This window comes from Amblyomma maculatum, chromosome 2, assembly GCF_055883805.1.
Source record: "Amblyomma maculatum isolate TAMU_Amacu chromosome 2, ASM5588380v1, whole genome shotgun sequence".
NCBI lineage: Eukaryota > Metazoa > Arthropoda > Arachnida > Ixodida > Ixodidae > Amblyomma > Amblyomma maculatum.
Genome location: NC_139345.1, coordinates 135,180,006 through 135,207,422, shown reverse-complemented (window position 1 = coordinate 135,207,422; position 27,417 = coordinate 135,180,006). Strand labels below are relative to the sequence as shown.

The window sequence follows — 27,417 nt, the reverse complement described above, 5'->3', positions numbered from 1 at the left end:
GTTAAAGTTGAATTTATGCACTCACATTGTAAACCTGACGAGTTTTCTTTTATGTTTATTAAGAACGATGTCAACTAAGATTGACTTTAAAGTCATGCAGTGCGTTATTTTTCTTTTTAATGGAAGCATTATAATGACAACTATATGGATCAACAGCGCATGTTCGGTGCTGCTCACAAGAAGCTTTGAGACACGTTTAAAGTGCCATATAAAATATAAATGAAAGTTCGTTATTTCTGCATTTATACGTGGATGCTTCTGTCCAGACTCAAATGTTTCGCGATTAGATCGTCCTTCATGGTAAAAGGTCCTGCGCGTCTTAAGCCGCACATTTTTGTAGAAACATTTCGTAAGTTTTTTCAAACTATTTCTCACTATAGGGATCTGAAACGTTTTTGTACGACGTTGCTGAAATTGAAATGCATATTTGCAGTGCGGTTCACGTAATTATCGCAATACGGCCACGTAGTCTTTTTTTCCGTTGCATACTGCGCATATGTCTCTATGTGCATAATCTCGCACCAGTAATCAAAATAGTAGTATTTTAAGCAGCAGTGCTGTCGACTTTACCTGGTTTCTGTTTTTATATCTGTAAGGTATCGCTACGCACCCCCGGATTAGCGGCTATGTACTCAGTACCTCGTGGTAGGTTTTCTTGTAGCATGAATTGGTGCTAGCTGCATGCAAACGAGAAGGCGCCGCGAATCACCGGATAAAGCAGGGAAAGCCATTAGAGTGACGAGTGTCACCGGGCGGCTGGCAGGCGATCGAGTCCCCAAGAGGGGGAAGTTAAGCTGCTTTGTGCATACCTGCAGTATGCTTTTCATACGAGCCGACACGACACCGCCGTCGCGGTTGAAACGTCCGTTCATAGACACGCCGCGTCCAGACAGAAAGGTGACATTCGGCGCCGGGGGAAGAGTGATGGGGAACGTTGAACAAAGGGGAAGACGCACGTCGGCGGGAGGACCGATTGACCGGGCGTCTTTTCGTCGCGCCGCCGCTAAGCCGGAGGTCACGGACTTTGCAAGTTCTAGGAAGAGCGGGGGCGCGAGACGGCGGCGGTCCGCTAACGACCCTGCTCATTTGCTTTGATGATCTTGACGCGAGAACGCGGCACGGTGTACAGTGGAATGTGGGCTGCATGTGACATTTTGTGTTTTGTGTTTTTCTTTCTTTCGTTGTGGGGAAAGGGTTTCACTCACACTGCTGAAGTTGCACGTGGTCACGAACCAATCATGTTGAAGTTCGTGGCGATTGGACGCAACTGAAATGTGGGCTGGACACGGAGAGCTTAACACCAAGCCCGAGAGACCAGTCGGATGTTGTGAGCTATGGCTTGATGTGTACATCTTCGGCTAGGCAGAGCTAGCCAGATCCATGTATCTTTTGCCTAACCTTGCTGTAAATATTGCTAAGTTTTGTATATAAACTTAAGTTATTCTCTTTGTAAATCTCAAGTGTCGTTATCCATATTTAGTCGTCTCTGATCACCGTCTTGGACGGGGCGCGCCTGTGGTGCAATTTGAAACGTCTTCAAGTCACCAAAAAGAACTTAATTTCGAGAAGAACAACGAAAATTCACTATATCATTAGATATATATCCCAGCTCATCACCCCAGCCCCCTCATCATCCCAGATATATCTCCCAGGCCTCCCCCCCCCCCCCCCTCCCCTCTACTGAACTTCTGGTTGTTGCCGCTAGCCACCCAGATAAGATGAAATCTGTGTCAGGACATTAAAAATTTTTTCGGCAGCTAAATAATTGTGCCCTAATTCATATTTTTGCGAGAGGATATATTGTTTGTGTGCAGTGGAATGAATGAACAGTAGGTGAAATATTAAAAGCGATAGCTGTAATACTGCCTTCACTGCAACTTTTTTGCCGTGCGTGTCGTGTGCGCGTCTTTGACTTTGAAACGAAGGAATTCACGTGGCAGCTGTAACGTCACTCATCCGCCGCGCGCCACCACCGAAACCGATATAACCGCTCTCTCGATATGTGTAGCTATAAAGCCTCCTTCGTCGTTTAGCCTGTGCCAACGGATCGCAACAGCGCTCAATAATTGGACGGCAGCAGTCATCTTGGAGTATCCAGGTGAAACTCCTCGTGAATTTTCTGCGTTCACACAGGCCAAAACAGATCATTCAACTGAAATAGCTCGCCGAGCGGCTGCCGCACGGAAACGAAACGAGGCGGATCGAGCAAAACATGCAACCGTTTTCGCTTTGGTTACTTAGTTTAGAGGGGTAAAAGCTTTGCCTACCTCTTTTAGCAGAAAATATATTCTGTGCATATAATACATTTGCTTAAATCTTTCAGCTAAACGTTCAAGAAATGAAAGAAGACATTAATGTGGACAGTAACCGTCTTTATTGATGTCAAATAGGTTATTATCATGAAACTTTCGCGAAGATTGGTCAGAAATACTATCCTCTGACTTAATACACTGTTTATTTATTTTTCTTCGCTAAGTTCGGAATGCATATACTTATGTTAGCTCTTCGAAAAGGGCACCAACATGCTTGCGCCTAACATCCAGTAACTCTTAAGGTCCTTAATTCAGCTGCTCTTCATACGCTCCTTTGCCTAAAGATTTGGTGCTTTGTAATTTCAATTTTTCAACACATCATTTCATCACGAACTTTAATACTGATATATTTGTTTTAATAGAAGCGCGTAGCAACGGCAGATTTACGTCGGTGCGCAAGGATAGCTACTTTCTTTACGCAATGTCCATAACTTATATTGACGCCCTTTAATCCGGGTGTATGGGCAATTTTTAGGTGCAACCTTGTTCGAAAGTCGTGAAGGCAATATATTTTCGTCTGGGCCAGAAAAAGGAGCCATCACGCCGTCATTAAAATCAAAGATAATTTAAATAGTTAGGAAATAATTTTTTAGAAGTGTCGCATAGCATTTCACGGCCCTTTTTATTTATTGGAGCCGCGATAGCTGCATTTTGCGGTAGACATGGTAATCCTTTGGTTTCAGGACTTTTAACTAAGACTACAGCTAATTATCTTAAAATGTGCCGACCCTGGGACAAGCTTAATTTGATTTTGCCCCTCTGCCACTAGGCTTTTATATTCTGGTTACAAGGGCGAACTAAGCGCACATTCTGGCATCAAACCCTTGAGGGTGTCTTTAGGGGAGGTTTTGTACGGATGCAAACAAATGTTGATTTTATGAAGAAAGAAGCCACGGCCAGACCACGTCAGGCTGCTTGCTCAAAACTCAATAGGCTCGAGCAAGGCTTGCGATGGAAATATGGATTTTGTGCGACCAAACCTAGGCTATCCCACTCGGGCTGCCTGCGCCAAACCTCAGTTGGTTCCGCTTGGGCAGTGGTGGGGCTGGCATACTGTGCTGGCTGCTTGCTGCCCGAATTGGCCCATTGCGAAATACTCTAGGGTATATGCCCCGCAAAGGCGATCCTAGGAACAAATACCTTGGGTGGGTAAGGCTGTAGAAAGGGAACGGCCATATGATGCCAGTGGCGGTGCTTTGCGTGTCACTTTGGGGCAGATATAAAACAAATGTGGTCCTTAAGCAGAATGAAGAAGAGTTAACCTAAATGCCGCTCCCTGAACAAAGACGCTTTACGCCGCTTTGTCTGTGGCAGCAGTGCCTGCCTGCCACCCATATGGGAGTTACTTATAGTTTATGGTTGCAAAGGCAACATATATTAAGGCGAAAGCCTTTAAAGGTCATAAGTGTGAAAACAATTTGTGCGTCTGCCGACGGTGACACCGTCATTGTCGAGAAACGAATTGATTGATAGTGGAACAGAATGTTTGTGTAGGTAGTGGCTGATAAAATATGTAAAGTATGTTGACGTTGAATGCTAAACAATTATTTATACACAAAAAAGTAAAATCGACTTCAAAATAGCCAAAAACGTCGATTTATTGTGCAGACGTCACGCAGCCAGGGATGACAAAATTGTGTAAAAGCGTGTAAAAAGTTGCAAAAATTTACTAGAGGGCCTTTTCAATGCTTTACGACATCGAAACGTCATTCAAGAGTAAAAGAGGACACAATAGCGCCAAATGAATAAGAAAGTCTCCGGAAAGGATTTCGTCTTACCACATTTAAGAGAGATTCAAGTCTCTCAGAAATTTTCCCGATCTTATGCTGCATAAAATGATGAGCCAAATCTGGCCTGCTAATAGAAAGCACTCACTGGTGCCCTAACTGGGCCTTAGCTGAGTTTACCAATCCTGTATGTCTGTATCCTAACTTGTACAGCACCTTTTTGTTTATTTAACTCATATTATACACTCTTATAAACGCCTGTCTCAGACGTCTCGGATAACAGTACTAAGCGTATACTTTATAGCAAAAAATTGACAATTTTTTGCTCTTACAAGTATGTCAATTCCGCAAGACAGCCTGAAAATATTTTGCAATAGCTATACCACCTTTCGTGTACGCATCGGGCTCGCTCAAGCTCTTCCTGTCTTAAAGATATTCAATAGAGCATGTAAATAAAATAAAACAAAAATTAGACTAACATGAACCAGCCTATGTTATACTTCTGCTGGGGCAAATTTTAGATAACATGCATCACCAATGACGTTCTCTTATTACTGCTGGATAATTTAAATGGAAATTTTTTCCCACCTTTTTCGGAGTCAACAGCCGAGCGATTGGTGGGACGTGAAAGTACTCAAGATCTCCTGAGGGTGCTAAAAGCCGCAATATTATTGTTCCTCTGTCGTTTTATTGCACAGTAATGCTGTAGTCAGGCTGCGTAAATGACAGGGATCACATATAGTGAAGAGTGAGCCGTTATATCGCAGTGCCCTGGACTGGGGACGCCAACCGCTCGTCAGCCTCGGCTGAAGAGGCGAAGAAAAAGATCCCCGAGGAGTTATTAAAGTTCACTCACTCTATCGCAGTTCTTTTATGCCGCGCGTGACCTAAACTTTATTATTACATCTTAGCCATCTCTCGGCTGAAGCCGAAACCAAAACTGACAGGGAAAATTGAATTAGAAACTGTTTAGCGGTAGTAAACAAAACAACGTTGCTATGCACATACAGGAATATCTTTCGCATCATTAACAAGAAGCAAAATGGCGCAAAAATATGGCCTTTGTCGTTCTTAAGTTTCGTGTGGTGTCGACTTTTGACTATCGGGGGCTGATTTGCTCAGCCCTATTTCGGCTGTCCATAACACAAATTCGGACGGTGATACATACGTGGGCAGCGCAGCAGCAGCCCTATTGGGCATGATTTGCAAAACCAGCAGGGCCCCGTATTTGGGGCTGGCCACATGGGCGCGAAAAAGGAACCTGCACTGCATAGGTAGCGCTGCAATTGTCCCGCAGTGTGACTCAAAAATGCTGCTGTTGGCCGCTTGGTTCGCGATGAACGACAGAGCACATTCGGCACCATTACAGATACGCGTGTGTCAGATAACGTCCTTGTTCAGGTGCTCTCAACGTTGCCCAGTTATCTGACATACGCCACACAAAGCTTCGACAGAGCGCGCAATCTGATTTCTGTAAGCTCATGGAGGTGGCCTGAAAACGCCCTAAAACGCCGCCTCAGAAGTATTTGCTCTTCTCGCTAGGATGTGTGTTACGGCGCAGTGATCGACACAGCAAACGTCATGGCAGGTTGCCTATAGGGTCGTATGAGGAAAGTGGCAAGGAGCACGCTGGGCACAAATTTCAAAACCAGCATGAGCCCCAAATAGGCAGCCCGCAAGGTTCAACCATGGACCCTCTATTCATAGCCCAGTTTTTGGCTCTTGGGTACTCTCTGTCACAACGCTGCTTCATGTGCTTGTGACATTGCTATAGCGCTTCTGAAAAAACTTTGCAATGTGCATCTAAATTTTGTTAACATTGAAACTTTCGACCCGTCCAGATGCCTTGTTTATAGAATAAACATTGTTTTTATGAGGCTTGCTGCAATCTACAGTAGCACTGCATTCAAGTTATGTTTCTAGACATGGCTGTTGGTCGTTATATTTTTTTTAGTATCATTTTCAGTCTATCAACGAGGAAGTAGATTTTCAACACCTCTCTGCACGTATCTGTTTTGTTACTGATTTACCGATTCGATGATCTTCGCCCTACTAGTTCATTTTTGATAGCGTCCTCAAAGATTTCCCCTTACATTGACCGTAGTTTACAGTATAAATTGACGGAAGTGCAGTGCACGTTTGCTGTTCTCAGCACAAGTGAACACTCAGTAAATACATAAAAAATTGTTAGAAGATGTGAATTTCATGGAACGTCATCAGAAGATACTAAAATATTCAAGCTTTTAGTTTATGTGATTTTCGCGGGATAATATATGAATATACGACATTATTGCATTTTTTAGTTTAAAACAGCCGTTTTGTCATTCGACCTCTTAAGTATGTTCGCCTTAAAATCAAAAAGCGTTTGTAATAATCGTTAGGGTTTATACAAGGAAATGCTTTTCTGGTACACAAGATATAGGAAGGCAAGCAAGTATCCTCTCTATTAACCTTTCCGAAAATAACTTTTGCAGGACTGCCGAAGGACATAAAAGAAGCATACGAAGGCTTAAAATGTTGACTTTTAAATTGCCTTGCATACTTCTGCTACTTGGTCTCCTCTGTTTACCAGAGCAGTGAGTATCATTTAAAATTTACATCATAAAATGAGCGCTCAGGTAGTTAGCACTTTTTGCCTGCTCAAATTTTCAGTATACATTTTGAACTTTAACACATCCCAGCGCAATCTCATAAATGTTTTCCAAAATTTCTTATCCAGAAAAGTCTCATAAATTACAGCCCATTATGAATCCAGGTTTTGAAAAAAAAAAGTACATGAGTGGGTTATGCCCGCAGGAAATACCGCGTACGTATGATAAAGAGAAGTTGCAGTTTAAAGAAGTTTTTACATGCGCTTTATATAGCACCATGGCTTTTATTAAGACAAAATTATTTAAGGAATCATGAAAGGGCTCCGCAGAAAGTGTGCGCAGAAAGTGTCCGCTCCATTGTCGATTAATAAGACCACTGAAGGTGAAATCAAACCCGGCCTCAGGTGTTCAAAACGGGGAAGCTTGCATCACGCAACAATTACGCTTTTGTCTTTATTATCTTTAGTTCACAAACACTGTAGGGTGGTCTATTTCTCAAATGCGAACCGGGTGCATGCACTACCTCTAAATATAAAACATTCCAATTGATAATTTTTCTACAATATTGTACAGTCTGATACACATTGCTGAGATTTCAGCACATCAATCATTGGTAAGTAGTATACAAAAAAAAACTCGGGTGGGTCTCCTATGCGGATCAGAGTGGCGAAAAGCCATTCGAAGTTTCCAGTTACTATACAAGTCTAATACCATTATCATATAATACAATACCCTCATAGGTTTCTACGCCTAAGAACCGAATTCGAGGGAGTTAAGAAGGAAATATTGGTGCAAAGTTGACTGTAGGACATCCCTAAAGAAAAATCCCATTCGAACAGTCTATAGGTTGTATTCACTGTCGGCTGCCACGCGGGGGACGACGGGAGAAATGAAGCCATTCTGCTTCCGGTCCGTCATAGCCTAGGTTATCGTCGTCTATGCAAGTTTCGTTTGGGTAGTTCGGAAGATCCAAGGTGCTGTGAACTCTGTAATTTGCTACAATAATTGCCAATTGCGCTGTCTACGGATTCGGCAATAGGTCCTTCAGGTGTAAAAACTCTGAGAACAGCACAGCTGTCATCTTTATGGGGTAGACGCCTGCTGTGGCGGGTCTTGTGCAATTGCTTCTTCTGCGTCGTTTAGCTAAAGAACTGCCGTGCTGATTGTCCCACTCGATGTGATACAAAACGCGGTCATGTATGTGCAAGTTAACGCGCTTGACAACTTCATAAACATGCTACTTTCAACCCTTGGAGGAGAACCTTCCGGACTGCTGCCCTTGTGCTCCCGGTACGTATATGGAGCTTAACGGCAAGCGCGCTAAAACGCTAGGGGAAAGCGAGGAATAACTCCAAGCAGTTGCTCGTCACTTATAAGCTTTTACTAGCTTTTTCGTGTGACTATGGGTACCAGATTAGGCGCTGACCAGACATACCGCTGCACGCACTACAAGCTTCGGGTTAAGACGATCGGGATACAGAACAGAGTGGCGCCTGCTCGTGCCTGCTTTGGGGCCGTACTTGTCAGTCCCTCAAAGCCCTCTTTCCCCCGGCGTTTTAGTAGAATACATTTTACGCTGTACATGCTTGGGCTCCAGGGTGTGGCTGGAATGCTTTCCGCTGCAAAAAAATAAAAGCAAAAGGAAAGTGTCGTTCGTTTATGAATCCGAACTGCGAAAACGCTGCTTGCGGACGGAAGCAAAGCGGTGGAAATCGCTGACTTAAGGGTCACCATCTACAGTATGCAAGAATATCCTAGCTCATTATAGTCACGAAATGCACGATCGCGATAGTGCTTCACGATATTGTCCGTCGTGTGACTCCACTAAACGTCAGCTTTGGTATGCGACGACTGGGCAGCGTTGCGCACTTGATGAAACAAATGGCGGACAGCGCTCATGCGATGACGTCAAGTGGTGGGATGACGTCATGTGAAATGAACCTATCAGCACATGTCACAGTCCCCGGCTTTCTGCAGAAAATACAGTTCACACCCCGTGACACAAAGGTTTGTTTTTTCTTTATTCATGTCTACATAGGCAGAGCCACAAAATGCAATATAAAAGCGAACGGTTTCAGAGCAGCCTGTACAGGCATTTTCTTTTACATGCTTCAATAGGTTTTGTCTCGGCCAAGTAGAATATATTGACAGGTGCACACGAAAAAGCAAGGCTAAGATCTTTGTAAGGCCTTTTGCTGGTCACATCGGTCAAATCTTAGACTGAACATAGGGTATATAAAAACCGTGTCGCTTGATCAATTGCACTAAACTAACCAAACACGCGTTGCACTATCTGCACGCGAAGCAGTTGCCACAAATAACATTGGTAAAGGTCGCGTGAAGCGTTGCTGACAAATGGTACGCAGAAAACAATATTTTACATCTTGTAAGAATAAGAAACCTTGAACAAAATGATGCAAAACAAAGTGCGACAAAGACAATCCATTGTCATCTTCGCGGTGAGAAAGTTTCGTTCGACACGTTGAGTTAAATGAAGCCCAGATATTAACTTGAAAACCCTGTGCATCGTTTGTATATTGCTCACACCACGACGACATGATGCTTGAACATGAATAAAGGCTCATCAGATGAATGCTCGGATTTCTTAGAAAGGTACGTTTTAGACCTGTCCTCCATGGTTCGCTAGGGTTTTTAGCGCCATGATGTGGCTCCCAAAGAAACTACTACCCCTCCCCTCTCGCCGTGCGTGTCACCTACATGATGGCGCAAGCCTTGGTTTTTCTCTCTTCGAGATGTTGTATGGGAGAACCGTCAGGGTTCCTTTGACAATACTCAAGTAGCTGTGGGCAAATAAAGAGATTGCAGCAGAGCTCAAGACGACATACACATATGTGCCTGAGTTGCGAGACAACCTAAAGGAGACATGCAGCATGGCACATCAAGGTCTCAAGAAGCCGCGAGAACGCTATAAAGGCTACTATGACAAGAAAGCCACAAACAGGAATCTCAATCCAGGCGACAGGGTTTTGATCCTACTGCCCACGGACAACAAGTTATTGATGTAATGGAAATGACCCTACTAGTGACACAGAAGAAAAATGATATGGATTATGAATTATTATTAAATGACACCAAGAAGGTATTTTATGCAAACATGTTAAAGAAATGCAAAGGAAGAGTTCCAGCACAGAAAGAGTTAGGAGACAAGGTCGCTTGCTCTGTAATGGTAGAAGAACCAGATGATGTTGCCGAGATGCCCTCTTACAATTTGAAGAAAAGTGTAGGATAGAAAAAGGCATTAATAAACCCCAATTTGAATGAACACAAAAGATCACCGATAAGAGCTCACTAAAAAGTAAGGGAGGTATCGTTTCGGATGTACCGAGGAAGACTTACATATGCTGCAAATTAGAGCTCTCTACAGAGCGACCAATCAATATGAAGCAACAGCCACTGCCGTTAGTGGCACAGGAAACAATTGAAAAGGATGTGCGGGAAATGTTGGAGTTGGGTATAATCCAGAGGTCATGGTCTGCATACAACGACCCTCTCGCGGTCGTCAAAAAACCTGATGGCACCAACAGTTTGTGCATTGACTTTCGTTGGCTTATTAACATCTTGGTACCCGATGCGAAAGCTATTTCAAGAGCGGAGTTGGTGTTCGCCAAGGTAGACAACAAAAAGTTTTTTCCAACTTTATTTAGCTAAAGGGTATTGGCAAATACCAATGGAGGAATCATCGAAGGAGAAAACAGCCCTTTCCTTTGCAGCGGGATTATTTCAGTTTAAGTTCATGCCCTTTGGATTGAAGACTGAATCGGCTATTTTCACGAAATTGATGAGGAAAGTTTTGGGTGGGTTCGGAAATGAGGAACATTATACCGATGATATCCTGGTGGCGACCGATACATGGACAGAACACATAGTTACGCTAGAGAGGTGGCGGTGGGGAACTCTTTTATTGCGCCCAAAAACAGGGGACCAGTCAAAGGACCGATTGCGCTGGCATAGAAGAGATCCGCGGGGATCCCTTGGGATGCCGCGACCTCCACCGCGCGCTGGATAAGCCAGCGTTGGTCTGCTGCTCGGAAGTACGCAAGAGAGACTCCCATGTCTCTGGGGTGTTTGAGAGGTCTGTGTTGTAGTGTGTACAAGTCCACGCCATGTGTATGAGAATCGTCGGAGTTGAACAGTATTTACACATGGGGGCTATCTATTCCGGAAGGATCCTGCTGTATAAGATGGGGTGTGGGAAGCTGCCAGTTTGTAGTTTGCGCCATTGGACGGCCTCGCGTCTCGTTAGATTGCGATGTGCGCGAGGATATGTACATCTTTGGAGTTGGTAGTGCTGGAGTATGTCCGTGTAAGTGGTGAGTAGACAAGCGCGTGAGATATTAGTGTTAGCGGAAGCAGGGTGGCTGGTCATACTCTCTGCACGGCAGCTGAGATCTCGAGTGAGAGTGTGTGCCTGAGCGTTTTCGCTGAACGACTCGTGGTCTGCAGCGCAAAGAAGTAAGCGAGATGTGGAAGAGGGTGCTGTAGAACGTAGAATGTGTAACGCCTGGCAAGAGATACGGCCAGCATCGTAGTTGCGAATAGCCTGTTGAGAATCACTGATGACGACTTTGGTGTTAGGGTAGGCTAGCGCTAGCGCAGTGGCAGCCTCTTCAGCTGCGGTGACTGTTTCTGCATTGCGAATGCCACGGGCTGTGCACCAGCTGCGATGAGGGGCGAGAGCTACCGCCACCATTGCTGGCCTCGATGAATGGTAAGAGGCGTCCGTCTACATGACGTCGGGATGTCCTCTGAATCGTTTCTCGAATTGACGACCCCGGTCGGTCCGTCTCTCGGCGTGGTGCTCCGGCAGCATCCGTTTGGAAATGGGAGGAATGCGAAGATTTAAGCGATATTCCGTTGTAAGTTCAGCGTAACTTGGGGCCGATCTCGGTGGGGAGATCTCAACTTGCTGCAGTACCACTCGGCCAGCGTGTGAGAGTGAGAGCCGCTCATACTGGGCGATGAGGGTTGTTTGGGTCATTTCGCTCACGGTATTGAATATTCCGAGAGCCATGAGCTTATGGGTAGGTGTGGACGTGGGAAGACCTAGGGCCGTCTTATATGCTTTTCGAAGGGACGCTTCTAGCCGTTCGCTTTCGGCACGAGTGAGACGTAAGGTCCAGAGTAGGTGATGCGGGAGCAGATGAAAGCTTGAACGAGGCGCAGGAGGTTGGACTCTCGCATGCCATGATGCTTGTTGGAGATTCGCTTAAGGAGGCGTCTGATCTCTACCACCAACTGGTCGATGCGTTGGAGCGTGACGTTGTTGCGGCCGTTAGCCTAAAGGGGCAAGCCTAAGATCCTGATGTTAATTATTCGAGGAATCGGGTTTCCTTGCACCTGGAGGTTGATGTCAGGAAGTATCATTGGAGGGCGTCGTCCCGGGAAGCGATGATGTTATACTCGGGCTTTGTCGCCGAGCAGGTGAGGCCAACTGTACTTAGATAATTTCCTATCCGTTCGATGGCGGTCTGTAAAGTCTCTTTAATCTGGCCGTCACTGCCGCACGTGATCCTAAGTGTGAGGTCGTCAGCACAAATTCTGTGATGCAGGTGGGGGATTTCGGCCAGTAGCTTCGGCAGGCGTTAAACGCATTGGCGAAAGTACGGCGCCTTGCGGCGTGCCACGGTTTCCCGGAGAGATGATGGAAGTATCTCCCGTGCCGGCTTTAAGTTGCACTGTGCGGTTGGTGAGGAAGTTTCGAATGTATGCGTACGTGCGATGTCCAACATCGAGAGCCTTAACTTGCTGAAGAATCGCTTCATGGAGGACGTTGTCGAATGCCTTGGCAACATCGAGGCCGATGATGACTTTCGTGTCTAGTGTACGACTCATGACTACCTGATGACGGAGAAGAAGCGTAATGTCCGGGGCTGCTAAATGAGGGCGGAAGCCGAACAATGTGTCTGGTAGAAGATGGTTGTCTTGTAGGTATCGTGAGAGTCTGGTCTGGTAACGTGTTCTATCAGCTTCCCAACGCAGGATGTGAGAGAAATGGAACGGAGGTTGGCCAATGTTGGTGGTTCGCCCGGCTTGGGGATGAGGACTAGATTGGCGCATTTCCCCTCCTGAGGGAAGGTACCGGTTGCCCAACATTCTCGAAAATAGTCGGTAAGGGCATGAATAGATGCGTCGTCTAGATTCCTAAGCATTTTACTTGAAACGTGGTCAGGGCCGGCCGCCGAAGTCGTCTTGAGGCGACTGAGTTGTGCTCGGACCTCCGCAAATGTGATTTTAGCGTCTAGACAGACAATGTCGGCGCCCTTGATAGAAGGGTTGTTGGTTGCTGGTTCGGGGCTGATGTAAGCATTTATAAGCTTTTGTTTGAGCTCGTTAGACGTGCCAGGGTTCTGGTGGAAGATTCGCTCGAGCTGTTGGCGTGTTTGGAGTTTGCCTCCAGCTGGGTCGAGTAAATGTCGAAGGAGGTTCCACGTGTTACGAGCGTTTGGAGTCTTGTTCATCTGGTCACAGCGGCTGTGTCAGCTCTGTCGAGTGAGCTCTATTGCATAGTTCTCGATGTTCGTATGTGCGCGCGCCAGTCTACGTCGGGTATCGCGGTCCCATTTCCGAGTGGCAAGTGGAGCTTCGAGCGACTTTAGCATGCCAGGCTGACGGTAAAACTAACAAAATGTGAGATAGGCTTTAAGGTTATCTTTATTCTCGGGCACAAGATAGGGATGGGCCGCATCACGACGAAAGAAAATATACTGCGGAAAACACAGGCAGCCCAGACACCAAGTACTACGAAAGAAGTACAGTCGTTTCTTGGTTTAACTGGGTACTACAAGGAGTTTATTGCCGATTATGCTCACTAAGCCTATCCACTTGTAGAACTCACAGGGAAGGGTGTCAGCAATAAGCTGAAATGGACAGATGAACACGAAAACACCTTCGTAACTTTAAAACAACATACCGCAAAGCCGCCTGTTCTGCTTGCTCTGAATATGGACAAAGAGTTTGTTCTTCGCACTGACGAGTCCGACAGAGCATTGGGAGTAACTCTTGAAATAAGAGAATCACAAATTACATACAGTATTATTTGGTGGTAACAGATTAACGGCTTGTGAACGCAAGTACTCCACCATTGAAAAGGAATGTTTGGCTGTGGTATGGGCAGTGAAGAAATTTCATATTTATCTTTACGCCAGACACTATTGAATTCAAACTGATCCTCAGCCGTTCAAATATCTAACCAAAGCCAAAGTGAAAAATAGCGAAGCCATAAGGTGGAGCCTAGCCTTGCAAGAGTACGGATTTCATGTGGAGTACATTAAAGGCAGAGACAACATTGGCGCTGATTTCATGAGTAGAGCAAAACAGGCTTAGTTAGATTACGTTTTTTGTGGGCTTGGTTCTCGGTTTGTTGATGTGTGTTTATACAATGAAATGTCTTGTGGGCGTTAGTGTGTAAAATAAAGACACTGTACGGACAATGACAGTGTTGTGATAATGTTTAATGAAGACAATTCTGGTTTGTTGTATCAGTGGGTTGGTAGTGTTGTGATATTGTTCAATGAAGACAATCTTGGTGTGTGGTGTGAGTGGTGTGCTGCGGGCGCGTTCAAGACAACTGAGGTGGGTCCAGACTGGCCGGAGATATTCGGTTTGCTGGAAGTCGGAATGGCAGCGAAACTCTAAGCGGTTTTCAAGGGCATACTCTTGAGAGAGGGGGTCTTTGTCACATGTAAGAGGCCAAATGCAGAGGCGTTTTGAGAAAGCAAAGAAGATGACGATGGCAAAAAGAATGATGTGGACCAACGAAGGATTAAGAAGATGATGAAGTAGTCGGTGACATGACAAGCGCTGATTGGTGAACAGAAGACGATGAAGACGACGATAAGGCTAACGTGCATCAACGCGGAGGTTTTAAAAAGGCATGATATGGAGAAGCAAGGGTGTGGGGGGGGGGGGGGGGGGCAGAGAAGCGGAGGCTCCGGGAGGTGAGGGACGCCTTGGCTGCAAGGGAGCAACGCAGGCTGCTGTACCGTTGGTCTCATGTTCTACGGCACTGCACTGCAGACTCCCTTCTGTTCTCGAACCGGTTCCGGAAATTGAGCGACTACTCAGCCACCTGCTGCATCCAGGGGGCACCTCTAAAGCTCGTACCACCGTCCACCTGCATCGCCCAGGAGGTTCACTTCAACGCCGCCACGAACGCCAACGTTACTTCAGCCTACGCTTCAACGGGAGGTCGTCTCTTTCGGCCAACAAGACTAGCTAATTGCAAGTCGAACGTAACCTCGACGTCGACGCTATTGCCTGGACCCACGAAATGCGTCAAGCGCTTCGAACTGTAAGCTCAAAAATTTAAACGCTGTCTCTTTGTGCGGAGCATCGCGTTTATAATTGCTCTTTGTAGGTTGTGTTAGTTTTTGATATTTTGTTAGCGTGTTAGCGTCTGTGTGTGTGTATCAAATGTGCGATCGTATGGGTGCAGCGGGCGTCTAGTTCATGCTTTTGGCCTGAGCGTTCTCCGGAGTTCCGTGGCAATCGCACACTAAAAAGAACACATCGCCACTCTAATTGTTTTGTTGAAGATTGACAAATTTGTAGCGATTTTATGCATGTTTGGCAGGTCGGCTCAATCTATGACTATTCGTCCCGTCCACTAGCGAATGGCTGGCTAGAAATAAGGCGAAGTGTTCTTCAAGGCACTGATTCCAAAGGTGCTGCAACATCACTCAAGAATAAGTCGAAGGGAACAAAAATGATCACAGTGAAAATTGATAACTTCGTTATATTTATTCCATAAATAGCATGATAACAAGCAAAAACATCACAAAAAAGCAAAAACACTTGCCTGAGCAGAACAATAAAATTTTCCAAAAAGTGAAATGATTTAAGTAGAAAGCAAGATGGATGGGAGGAAATATTTCATCTGCAGTGAACTATGCGAGGATATTACGAAGACGAGGGTGAACTAGGCGAGAATATCACGAAGACGAGGATAATAACGACGAAGTGGCGCTGCGCTTCTCGAGCTCGCTTGTGGAGGCCTAGACTGGCTGTGTTCTTGTGTGGTTCTCCGTGCAACTTCGAGAGGGCTATTATCGCTGTTAAAGCACAGTAAAACCCCCTTTCATATCAAAGAACGCAACAACATTCTTTGTTACATCTTGCGACATAAAGCGTTATCTGGAATTTTATCAAGTGCCTGATCTGTTGCACCATTCTCCGTATCTATACCTGCATGGCATGAATGGCAGCAGGGGACAGACCTCCCTCTGTAGCATGAGCAGAATAGACTGCTAAATTCAGTCGGTATCGACGGACTGACTGCTGATGTTCGAAACCCACCGCCGGACACCCACCGGAAAAAATGGGTACAAGCGTCCCCCGGCCTGGCGCTCGGCTTTTCTAGGGGTGTGCGTTTGTTAGAAGCTCCGCAAACCCCGCTGCGCTCACCTCTTTCGCATTGGCCCCAAACCCAGTTTCAAACATCGCAGCCTGCAAAGGCGGTTCAGTTTGTCTTGCAAAGGTACTTCCTTTGAGCGTCACCTGAAGTGCTCCCTTTGAGCCTCAGCTGCAGCAGTCGTAAAAAAAAGAGCCACATAATGGGCGTTTGCCGCGCGAGGCGGACTTATTGTTGTCCGATGGCGGAACGGATCACTGCCACATCGACGCAACTATTTGAGCCGTGACTCCTTTTCCCAAGCATTTAACCCCGGAAGAGCCGAGCACCAGGCCGGAGGAAAGCTTGTACCCATTGAAAAACCGTTGGGTAACCGGCGGCACCAGAGATTGAATCCGGCACCTCCCGAATGCGAGGCGGATGCTCTACCACAAGGCCACCGCTTCGGTGTCAAGAAGAGTTTAGCTGGCCAACAAGTATCCCCTGGGCTTACATGGGATCGCCCAGGCCGAGCCCCTTCCCAGGAGCTAAGTCCCACAAAATGGCGGACACCCACGCCGGGACCGCTCTTGTCCCAGTTTACGTCTGGTCATTGTCGAGCTGAAAACTAATCCTGCAGCTCTCCCAGCGCGCGTGGCGGACTTGTCAACTACTGCCACCGCGTTGGTCGTGTTGTGGGTCGCACCCACGTGCTCGGGCAGGCGGGATCGCAACACCCGTGGTGCACTCCCATGACGTGCACCCCTCCTTCGCGCCTCCGACTTTCGTAACTCTCTTCATGCTGCGCTCCACGCGAGAGCCCGATTCTACCAAATTTTGTTAAGCGTCTTGGATTGGACGCCGGCCCCGTTGCAAAACTCTTTTGGGACCTACCGCCTACGTACCGGAAGCGCGAGTGGAGGCTTCATCCTCCACCCCTCTGGTCTCACAGCGGTACTACTGACAGACACTCAAAGGGTGCTTGCACCAGTTCTGCTTTCGTTTCGTCTTCACTCTCTTAGCCTGCTGAGACGCCTGCAGGCCTGAGTGTTTCCCGGGACGTCCCTGGCGTACGCCGGAGGGGGAGTGAAGACAGTCTCTAACAGCGCCCCCATGCCTCCTCGTGGGCTGGGTTACACAGGGTTGCCCCTACCCCTGATTAGTCAGCGGGGATTCCCCTGCGGCGTCCTTACATAGAGACTTAGCCGGCACAGCCCATCCCTGGACTGCACCGGCGGGTGAACAGACTCTTATTTCCCGCTACGAGGAGTGGTCACCTCCAACTCCAGCGGCTTCCACCTTAGATTACAAGGAGTTGGGAGCTCCCCAGCCTTATCCCTAGTCCCGTTTATCAATAGGGTACATCATCGGTAAAGGCTGTCATTTTCGGTGGGTCCCACCGTAGCACAGTTCCTAAGCCCGAGAATCTATCCCACTTTAGTGGGATAGACTTCCTCAGAGTGCACAAGGCTCCGAGGTTCCAGTCGGCCGTCTGAGCATTCACCGGCGTGGCCTCTCTCGATTACAGGAGCGCGCCATTGCTCCCAGCCTTATTCCTCAGAGCTTCATCGCCAATGGTTGCACCCCTCTCGGTTACAGGAGGACGCAGCCCCTCCCAGTGACCAACCAAAAGTCAATCCACCCATCATCGGAAAAACTGAATTAGTTTGCTCGATGACAAATTAATGCCACCAGGCTGACCTGTCCCTCTTCATCAGGTCACAGCTGAGTCCTCTCCGCTTCCGCGGAGGGCTCTTGGGTGTCTGCTCACCCGTGTTGTAGTCCCGCTCCAGCCACCCAGAGGCTTGGATTTACGGGCCCTCGCCAGACATGAGCCTGGCTATGGGAGGAGACTTATGCAATACAACTGCGTCCCGTACATCAGCAGTCAGTCAACAGTATCGACAGACTGACTGCTGATGTAATGTCATGTGCGCGATATTACAAACGTCCATAGTCATTTAATAATGATAATCCATTAAGGTTCATGAGCCGCTAGGAGCGCCAAGTATTTAATCATGTAATTCAGTCTCGGTTAATAGCCTTGTTGATCTAAGAATTGTAATATGACTTCCGCCAGCCCCCATTCCGCAAAAACACAATTTAATCATAGCATGTTTTAAAACTATTTATTCACGATTTCATGTATGGAGGGTTCGCGCACTTTGCTTAGGAACAAAAGTGTAGTAAATTAAGGAATCATATGAATACCATCTGCAAAACAAATTAGCGGACTGCAGAACCTAACCTTGGTGGCTGCATGCTGTGAATGCATTTGAATGCTATTTGCCTGAAAGCTAGTGTCAGAAATGCCATGGAATGGCTTCTATATGTTTGTTAAAATAGAAAAATTCGGAACCCTGTTTAGTTTGAAAGGTCATTGTAATCAATCATAGCCAAGTTTTTTACGTGACACAGCATCGGGAGATTGGGGTACAATTTGGTCTATCTTCGGCGTCATTTTAAACGGTATATTGAGTATCAGAAAACCGAATGCAAACTTTTCCAATGTAGTCAGTTTTCAGAAACGGCACAGCCGATATCAGGAGGACACAATGAACTGGTCCAATATAGCCGGTTAGAAACGGAACGGATGGTATCGGGAGAACACGATACAAGTTTGTTCAGTGTCACCAATTTTAAATATGTTTCTTCCGATATCGAGACGACGCAAGAAATACTAGCGCGATGTTGTCATTTTCTTAGGAAAATATCCCGACATCGAAAAACAGAAGATAATCTGGTAAAACGTTGCCGATTTCTAAATATCGCTAGTCCAATGCCGGAAGGACACATGAAAAACTGGCCCAATGTTGCCAGTCTTTACAAGCGACTATTAAAATATCGGAGGAATAGATTGATTGATTGGTTAAAACTTTATTTTCCACCGATTTAGGAGGCTCCCCATTCACCGCTCCTTGCACACAGGCCTTAGGAACGGGGGCTGGAACCTCCGCGACTAAGGACTGGCGAATATACATTGGTTATTCGCGGCCTCAGCCGCCAGGCGGACGGCTCTTTGCTGGTCAGCGGGGACGTTGCTTCGCAGCAGGCTCACCCATGCTTCTCTATTTTTAATGTGGCCCCTAGCGCCCGGAGACTTAGGGCATTCCCAAAATATATGGTCGAGGTTTCCCCTCGCTATCTGGGTGTAAAACAACCAGTTAGGATTTGGGAAATTTCCGGCTTGTAATCGCCGCAAGGCTATGGCCTCTTTATTATTTAAGCCAGAATTTTATGGCGGCATCAGACGTCTTCCTAATATATAATTTTCGATTATATCTGTACAGTTTTGCACACGTTCGTTCATCTCCTGGCAGTCGGGCGGCTCCGTGTTTGCCCGGACGTAGAGATCTCGGGCTAAATCATGGGCCGCCTCATTGCCGGGGACGAACATGTGTGCTGGGACCCAAATTAGCAAACGGAAAGCTGGTTCAACGTTGCCAGTATTTAAAAACGGCCGTAACAACATTGGGAGAACACGTGGAGCTTGGTCCACCATTGGATGTGTTGTGTACTGGCCAAACTTATGCTGGGAAATTTCAGCAATGCTGGACCGCTTTAGGACAGCCGTTTGCCAATATATTTCCAGTATCGGACCATTGTCTTGTGCTGCCTGTAAAATTGAGCGTGCTTTGGCCTAAATGGGGGTAGCTTCTCGAGTGTCGCACAGTTCTACCCTGTTATGCTTGGTGAGCTTCATGGCACACTGCACGGATGCGGCCTTAGCCTCAACTATTTTTAGCGCATCTTCACCGCCCATTCTCTCTTCAGGCCAGGTGACACGACAGACCTCAGTGGCTTCAAATCAGTGACGAGCAAGGATAATAGCTAAGTCCACTTTACGGAAGCCAGGCCATCTAGATAATACTTATCGAGAATCGCGTAGCATCAGATTTTAAACCATAGTTCCCTTGCACATGAGGCAGATGATCTACAAATACGACATAGCTTCTGCTTGCTGCAGTGCTTAACCTATGAAAAAAGCAAGCGGCCAGAGTGCTCTCCTTGAGATGTTCTTAAGTGGTAAAGCAGGAAAATGTATGCATTCTCACAAACTTCCGCCTTCATTCGTATTTCAATTATATCCGTGTATTGCGCTTCGCGCTGAAAAGACCAAGATTTCACTGACACTTTCATGTTTTTTTTTTCGTTATTATTATTATGTATTTGTATTTAGGTTTCACTCTCAAGGCCAGAGGCATTACAGAGGGGAGTAGAGGTTGCAAAACGTTACAACAGAAAAAAAAAGAAAATAACGCATACATGTCAGTCAACTACATATGCAGTGTTAGCTACGACAGTATGGAAATTATCAATGACTTCAATGCTGGCAATCGGTGCGGGTAGGTAGTTCCAGTCTTTGGGAGACGAGGACTGAACGACACGCAGTATGTTTTTGTTCTGAACAGAGAGATCCCAACCCTGTGACCATGATGCATTCGAGGAGAGATGTACGAAGATGGGGGACTGAGTACGGTATACAATTTTGGCCAAGTGTGAAATGTTTTGTGAAAAAAAAAGAAAACAAATGCGCGAAAATTTATGACGAGAAGCCTATTAAGGGAGGTTTAAAATGCACTTCATTGCTGATATATTAGCGGTACGTTAATATTTGTGCAGGATGAAACGAACGGAGTTATTCTGAACCACTTTACGGGCGTGGCTCAATATGGGTACCAGATGGACAAAGCGTATACCAGTTTACTACGGACAAGTGGTTTGCACAATATGGGTCTAAGAGAACTAGGGGCAGAAGAAAATTACGACGAAAAGCATGCGATTAGTATATTGAATTATCGTATTAATGGGAAGTGGCCAAGTGAGACCGGAAGAGATTTCAACTCCTAGCTAACGGTAGAGACTGACGGACACGAGAACTGTATTACTTTGAATGTAGAGTCTTGAAAATGATGAAATCCTAGATACACGAAGAATTTACATTTAGAGGTACTAAAATCCATTTTCCACCAATTACAACAGTTAAAGGTAGCATCTATGTTGCGTTGCAAGTTGTCGGAACTGTTAGTTTCACGAAAGGCAACACAATAATCAGCAAACAAATGATCTCATGGAATGCACAAGTCATTATTATATTTGAGGAATATAAAGGACCGAGCATGAACCGTGATATTCGGCATATTTCCAAAGCACTAAATACTCTGGTAAAAGTAGTAATAAGATTAGTTATAGAAGTAACATCATAATGGTTGTAGCGAGCGTCTCAGTAGCACATGGCTTATGAACCATGATCTCTTGATCCTATAATAAAGATAAAATATTGATGCTTCCAACGGTTCACTTTTACAGGGCTGCAAGTAGTGCGAAGGAGCAATGCCCCCAAAATCCGGGGACACATGAGAACTACAGTTGCGTTGGTCAAGTATGTAATTGATTTCAAGAGAGAGATGTGCTGGTCAAAGCACATGAATCTTCACATACTCTTTTACACCCCTTTATATTCGTTTGTAAATAATATAAGCAACAATTTGACATTTGCAGTTAATAAAAACTTCGCCACATTTTTCTCACGAATTTTCGCAGCCTACAGGTTAAGTACACGATTCAGTTATTTAAATTTATCATGAAGCGAGAAGCATGATATTGACGCAGAAGTAACTTTAGAGCCAACAAAAGTGATTACCACTTCAGGTCATAGATGCCTACAGAATGTCAAGGGATGCACAACTACACAGTCGGCCTGAAACACAAACGAGCGGTCAGTTAGCGCACATAGTTTCAGTAGTTGTTTCACTTCAACTTTATCATATTGCGATGGTAACCTGTAAATGTGGCCGGCAGAAAACATGTATTGGGTGTCAAACGGAATATTGAATTATAATTCTAAACAAATATTCACCACAAAATTGCTACAGGCATGCATGGGAATGCGATACCATTTGTGTGGAGGTGTCAGTACTTGAGCGTTGTATTTGGCTTCTTATGAATGTTAGCAAGGAATAAAAACAGGAAATATTCTCAGCAAATCGGTTCATAAATGTTTTAATGCCATCAGTTTGATGATCAGTTACGCAAATCATGCTTACAAAATGTGCGTTGGCTATTGGAGGGAGAATTATGCTCTTTCAAAAAAGTTGTGTTTGTGAATTACCTACCCGTGCAGCTTACATGGGAAGTTGTTAAAAGGAGATAATAGAAGTCATTCAACATTTACTAGATACCATGATGGGTACGTTAATCTCAAAAAGCTAGTCTTGCTTGTTTGGCAGAGCTTTTCAAGGTACTGCAGTGGGAAGCGGGCGCTGCAAGCAGTAATGACGGATATATTTTGCCATTTCATATTTACGCTGACAATGCTTTGCTAGGAAAAGCAGGCTACAAATTGAATATACAAAGCACGACGTAAGCAATGAATTAGACCAAGCGTAAGATTGTATACGAAAAAAGTTATTATGGAGCGTCGGTAAGATGCAGCAGGTCACCATGTCATGCCAGGAGATAACATTTGTAATTGAATACATGTCCTTAGGATAGTCAGCGACTGCAAATGCGGACAACAAAATAGAAAAGTTACGGACAGTATATCTTGAACTGCGCTAACGAAGCGCATCGCCGTGACGGTAATGTTTACGCAGGCTATAGATTATTATGTTTTATAATTTCCAGCTGGTCCCCGTATCTATTTGGAGCTTGTCCCAGTATTTACGTCGAAACTATTTGGATTTTCAACTCTGTTATAAACCAGATTTATGCTGATATTTACACATCAAACAAGATTTCCTTATTATTTGATAGGTGATGATAAGGAGAATGCACAGAAGGGTCGATAAAAATGTGACAATACTATCTATGCCTGTTTTGTTTCATTTCTAACCCTTGGAAAGCGTGGCCTCGGTTAAACCTTGGTGTGCGACGCTTAGCAGCAGTCTGAATAGATGACAATGAAAATCATTGTAGGGTGGTCGTCAGATTTTAAAGTTCCTGCGCGAAAGCCCAGCGTTTACGCTTCGAAACCGTTATGATTATTTTGCCCTCTCTTTTAGTTTACTAACCGAAGTGCGCTCTCTGTCTATCTATTCTTCAAACGTGCCACGTACGAGACAAAACTGCCTTTAATGTGGTGAAGGGAAAGGCTAGTTTATGGTTTAGACAGCTCAGGTTAGGCTATGATGACCACAATTACGGAGTATCCGAGAAAGAGTTAGAGCATGAATTCTTCATTTTTTTCCTCGTTAGCTGTAGCTAAATATCGTATGAAAAAAAACATAGGAAGCTGCATTCGACAAGCGACTATGATTTCATGGGGGTATTGTTTGGTTTATAAAGCTTAAGGCAGATGCCCGGATAAAGATCACCTTTTTAAGTATAGCACGAATTTATATGAAATTCTGAGATGGCTTATCTAATTCTTATTAGAATATAGTGTAACTTTATTCACCTTAGCACACATAGAAAACAAATCCTAGCTGTCAGTACAAGTAAATACGTGTGCCAGCTTAGAAAAACTATCATTCAAAAATTATTAGGATGCACTAACTATTTCAATTTAGATAACTTCTAAATTGTTCACTGGGCAAGAAAAAGCCGATTGATTATTCTTTATGCCATTTCGTAATATTCTAAACACTTGAAAACAAATCTTTTTTTTTTTTCTGTTACAGTATATGTCACACATTTTATATTTCTTAGAGAATAATTTCACCCAAAAAGAACCTTACCTTGTTCGAAACAAAACTACCCCAGAAACAATTTTGAAGGTAGCCTTAGGCGAAAGAGTTTGGAAAGATAGTATTCGTAATTATCCTGCTCTTGCAACAAATGCAAACTGAGAAAAATGAGTGCAAATATTTCAGAACGTGGTATTCAAATTTAGGGCCTATATTATGGAATGCATAATGCAACCGCGCGAACCGACAGGGACGAAGAGAAGAAAGCACAAGACAAAAACGCGGAACTTCAACTAAGGTTTACTAGAAGGAAAACCACATTTTGACACGTTTCATAATCACACCTGATTAACAGCAGAAATCATATACATGAGCAGTAATAAGCGTGGCACAAGTTACCATCTAGATAGTTGAACTTTTTCATAGAAAACGAAACTGTAGTGCTTATACAATAGTAATTCTCATTTTTGTATGCTATTGGCTACAAAAATTTCCCTGTTGAGCTGGTTCGGTAATTTTTTCAGGACAATTGTGTCACGGAACCTGGGCGTGCAGTTATGGCAATGGCAACAATGTTTTGCCAGTTTACCACCCCCGCCAATGATTCACGGGCTGCGTGGCGCTCCTGAAGTTGAACATTCAAGTAATGTCCAGTTTGCATTATGTGGCGAAGGAATAGACTGGAACGAAGAGAGCACCGCGCAGCCGTTGAAGCATTGCCGGGGGATGATAAACTGCAAAACATTTCCGCCATTTCCTTAACTGCAGGCCTGGCTTCCATGACACAATTGTTCTGAAATAATTTGCGAACCATCTCAGTAGGAAACGTTTTGAAGCCTATAGCATAAAAAAAAGAGAAAAAAAGAGAAAAGAGAGAAGAAGCACTACTTCAGTTGCGCTCTCCATGAAGGAGTTCAACTATGTAGATGCTAACTCGTGCCACGCTCATTACCGCGTATATATGATATGATGTCTGCTGTTTATCAGGTGGGATTGGGAAACGTGTATAAGTCAGGTTTTCTTTGTAATAAAGATTAGTTGAAGTTGCGCATTTTTGTCTTGTGGTTTCTTTTTGTCCCTGTCGCTTCGCGCGGTTGCAATATACATTCCGTAGTCAACCACCAACTAGCCCGCCTTCGTCTGTTATATAGCCTATATTAATAAATCAAGTTTGCTGGTGCATATGGTGGGTCGTTCTTTTCAAGAAACACTAGACTGCATCGATTGCTCCGAGTTTATTGCCTTTCATTTTTCAGCTTTGCATTTCTCGAACGCCCTTGACTCTGCCCGTGAAATGTTTTCTTTCGTTGCTTGCTGGGAGGAGGGGGGAGGGTGCCTGCCTCTTCTTCTAGGCTCCACGTTCTATCTCCAGCTTGTTGAGCACTTTTGTTACACAGGCTCCGAGTAGGTTGAAACAACGTTCGAAGGCTGTGTGATGCGTTTAAGTCAATAAAAGCTTTTACTTCACTTTACCAGCGAATTCACTGTTGCTACAGTCCGAAATCTGTATTTTATTTCTGCTTTTTAGTTTTAGCCACGAGCGGTGTTATAGTTAACAGGTGTTATTTGCTTAGAGACTGCGAAACCCAAGCATTTGACCTTGGGGATGCACTGCACGTTCAGTTTATTGTCTGCTAAGCGGATGCGTCTTTAATACGGGCATTCATAGGCACTTTCTTTCATAAGAGCACCCGATCTATAAAAAAAAGAATAATTCTAATTTTTAATGCACAGATTACAATTATTGAGAAGATGCTTTTATTGATGGACGATAAAAATTACACACCTTAAAAGCACATTATTTTGGGGTTTTAGACCCGCATCCCCCATTAGCACCCCAAAGCGACTCCAGCTGTCTAACGCTGTTATGGACGATTCCGGAAAGTCAGACCACATGAAGTTTTTTTAACGGGCATGAGCTTTACACAGTCTTTAGGCGCTTTACTTTTTCCCTCCTTTAAAAAACTAGCTCCACTCTCAGGATTTCATCCGCCGTCCTCGGCTTCACGAGCCCTGCACTGTAACCACTCAACCACCGAGGCACGAGTACTGGTTTTAGAGCGCTGCAAAAAAGGTGAATTCACGAAAATTGCTAAATTCTCAATTTTTGCTGGCACTGGGCTGTAATTACGTCACTCTGCGTTTTAGAGAGTATTCGATTGCCAAGGAGTTCTTCATTGACACGAGACATCAGCAGAACGAGGCCTCATTAAGGCCTTTGTTTTTGAAGCGGAGTCATAGAGAGAGAGCTACAGTGCTAATGCATTCTTTTTTGCATATCTTTGGTGTACTCGCACTCAGAAAAAGTGTGCATTATTGCAATCAAATTGCACTTCCTGAAGTAAAAAATGTTCCTAAGATATGGTGCCTATGGTTAATAGGATGTTTAATTCTGTGGCAAGATTTCCTTGCATGGCCATATGTGTAATTCGTCTTCTGGTTTTTGCCTCAAACTCCCCTTCGATGTTTACTTCTCAATGAACAAGCATTGGCAACAGTCTCACGCAGTCGCCACAATTTGCAATATATATGTTCATTATATGAAAGCAGTCTTTTGATTCGAGAGGAGTCGAAAGGCGGAATTCTTACAAGGGAAAAATAAAAATTACAGACGATTTAACTCAGTTAATCACAGAAGAATGTGCCGCAGCTGGACGTTTTGACAATATTGTGTTTCTTGTCTCAATTAATAAATGTTATTTTGCTCTGCTAATCAGGGGTCCATGCTTCGAGACCACACATTGCGCGTCCCTCGCAAAGACGGTCGTCTTAATGTAATGCTTTTATTGGCAATGGCGCTGCATACGAGTTATACTTTGTAGCATAGTAAGCAAACACGATTTTGTTAGTGAAGCAGTTTTACTCTATCTTAACAACTTCCACAAGAACATTTTGAATTACAAGCTCTCTACAACTATTCTATTGCCCTTCTTAAGGGTTTCTTGCTTCACTTTTTTCTGTACATTCTGCCTCTGCGCATCCGCATTGTTCTGTCTCTAAACAATGACATCAACCTCTGTTGATTCCTACTGCCTCTATCGTCTTGCCAGCTGTTGTTAACGTCACCTCACATAATCGTACTCCTCGTCAGACAACCAGCACTGCCCGGACAACCATCCATACTTACCGAAGTAGCAGAGCCACGACAGAAAGCATAGTCAAACGCGCCTAGCATTGAATGCATGGCGAGGCGAGCTCCCCTCTGCCTTCAGCCTCGCAGCAATGGAGCAGAAGCCGTTTCGCTTCCCTGTGAACCTCTTTGGGGCATATGGAGTGTTCCCCGCCGTTTTTGTTCTCTCTTAGTACGCATCACAGATTTTTCTCTCCTCCCTACATCACGCCGTAATTTTTGCTTACCAGGACCGTAAACACGTGTAGGCCCTCCGTGAAGAAGCTGTGTTTTTCTCCCCCTTTCACCTTACCGCAGTCGAAAAGGTTAAAAGTAACATCGGATTCAGACATCGCGTTCTGCGATTATGCGGATAGTAGTTCTGCAGCACTGAAAGTTTAAGAAGCATTAGTCCACTTGCCAACATTTCGATTTGAAGACTTCTTTTCGTATGGGGTTTCTGTTTATTACCTAATATTCAAACAAATACCAGGCAGCCCCAGTGAAGACACTAATATCCACTTAATTATTTGCAGGTTTGCCCTATGGATCGCCTCTGCCCGTCACCATGCACCTGTAGGGGATGGAACTTTTATTCGTGCTATGGCCACTGCGCGCTCCCCGTTGGGCCCAAGGGATAGTATCATCTTTAAAGGCCGAACACCTACAGCGTCTGAATTAAACGCTTTAAATACTCTCCT

General features: G+C 44.9%; 1 long non-coding RNA gene and 1 pseudogene across 1 annotated transcript; one reads left to right on the top strand and one right to left on the bottom strand.

The window, feature by feature from the left end:
- Positions 1 to 264: 264 nt before the first annotated feature.
- LOC146199939 (uncharacterized) lies at positions 265 to 27,417 on the top strand. Its single transcript, XR_014704781.1, has 4 exons — positions 265 to 349; positions 6,514 to 6,615; positions 21,290 to 21,362; positions 27,253 to 27,417. It is a non-coding gene; the product is annotated as an uncharacterized LOC146199939 (long non-coding RNA).
- On the bottom strand, positions 10,518 to 16,780 carry LOC146199940 (uncharacterized; annotated as a pseudogene).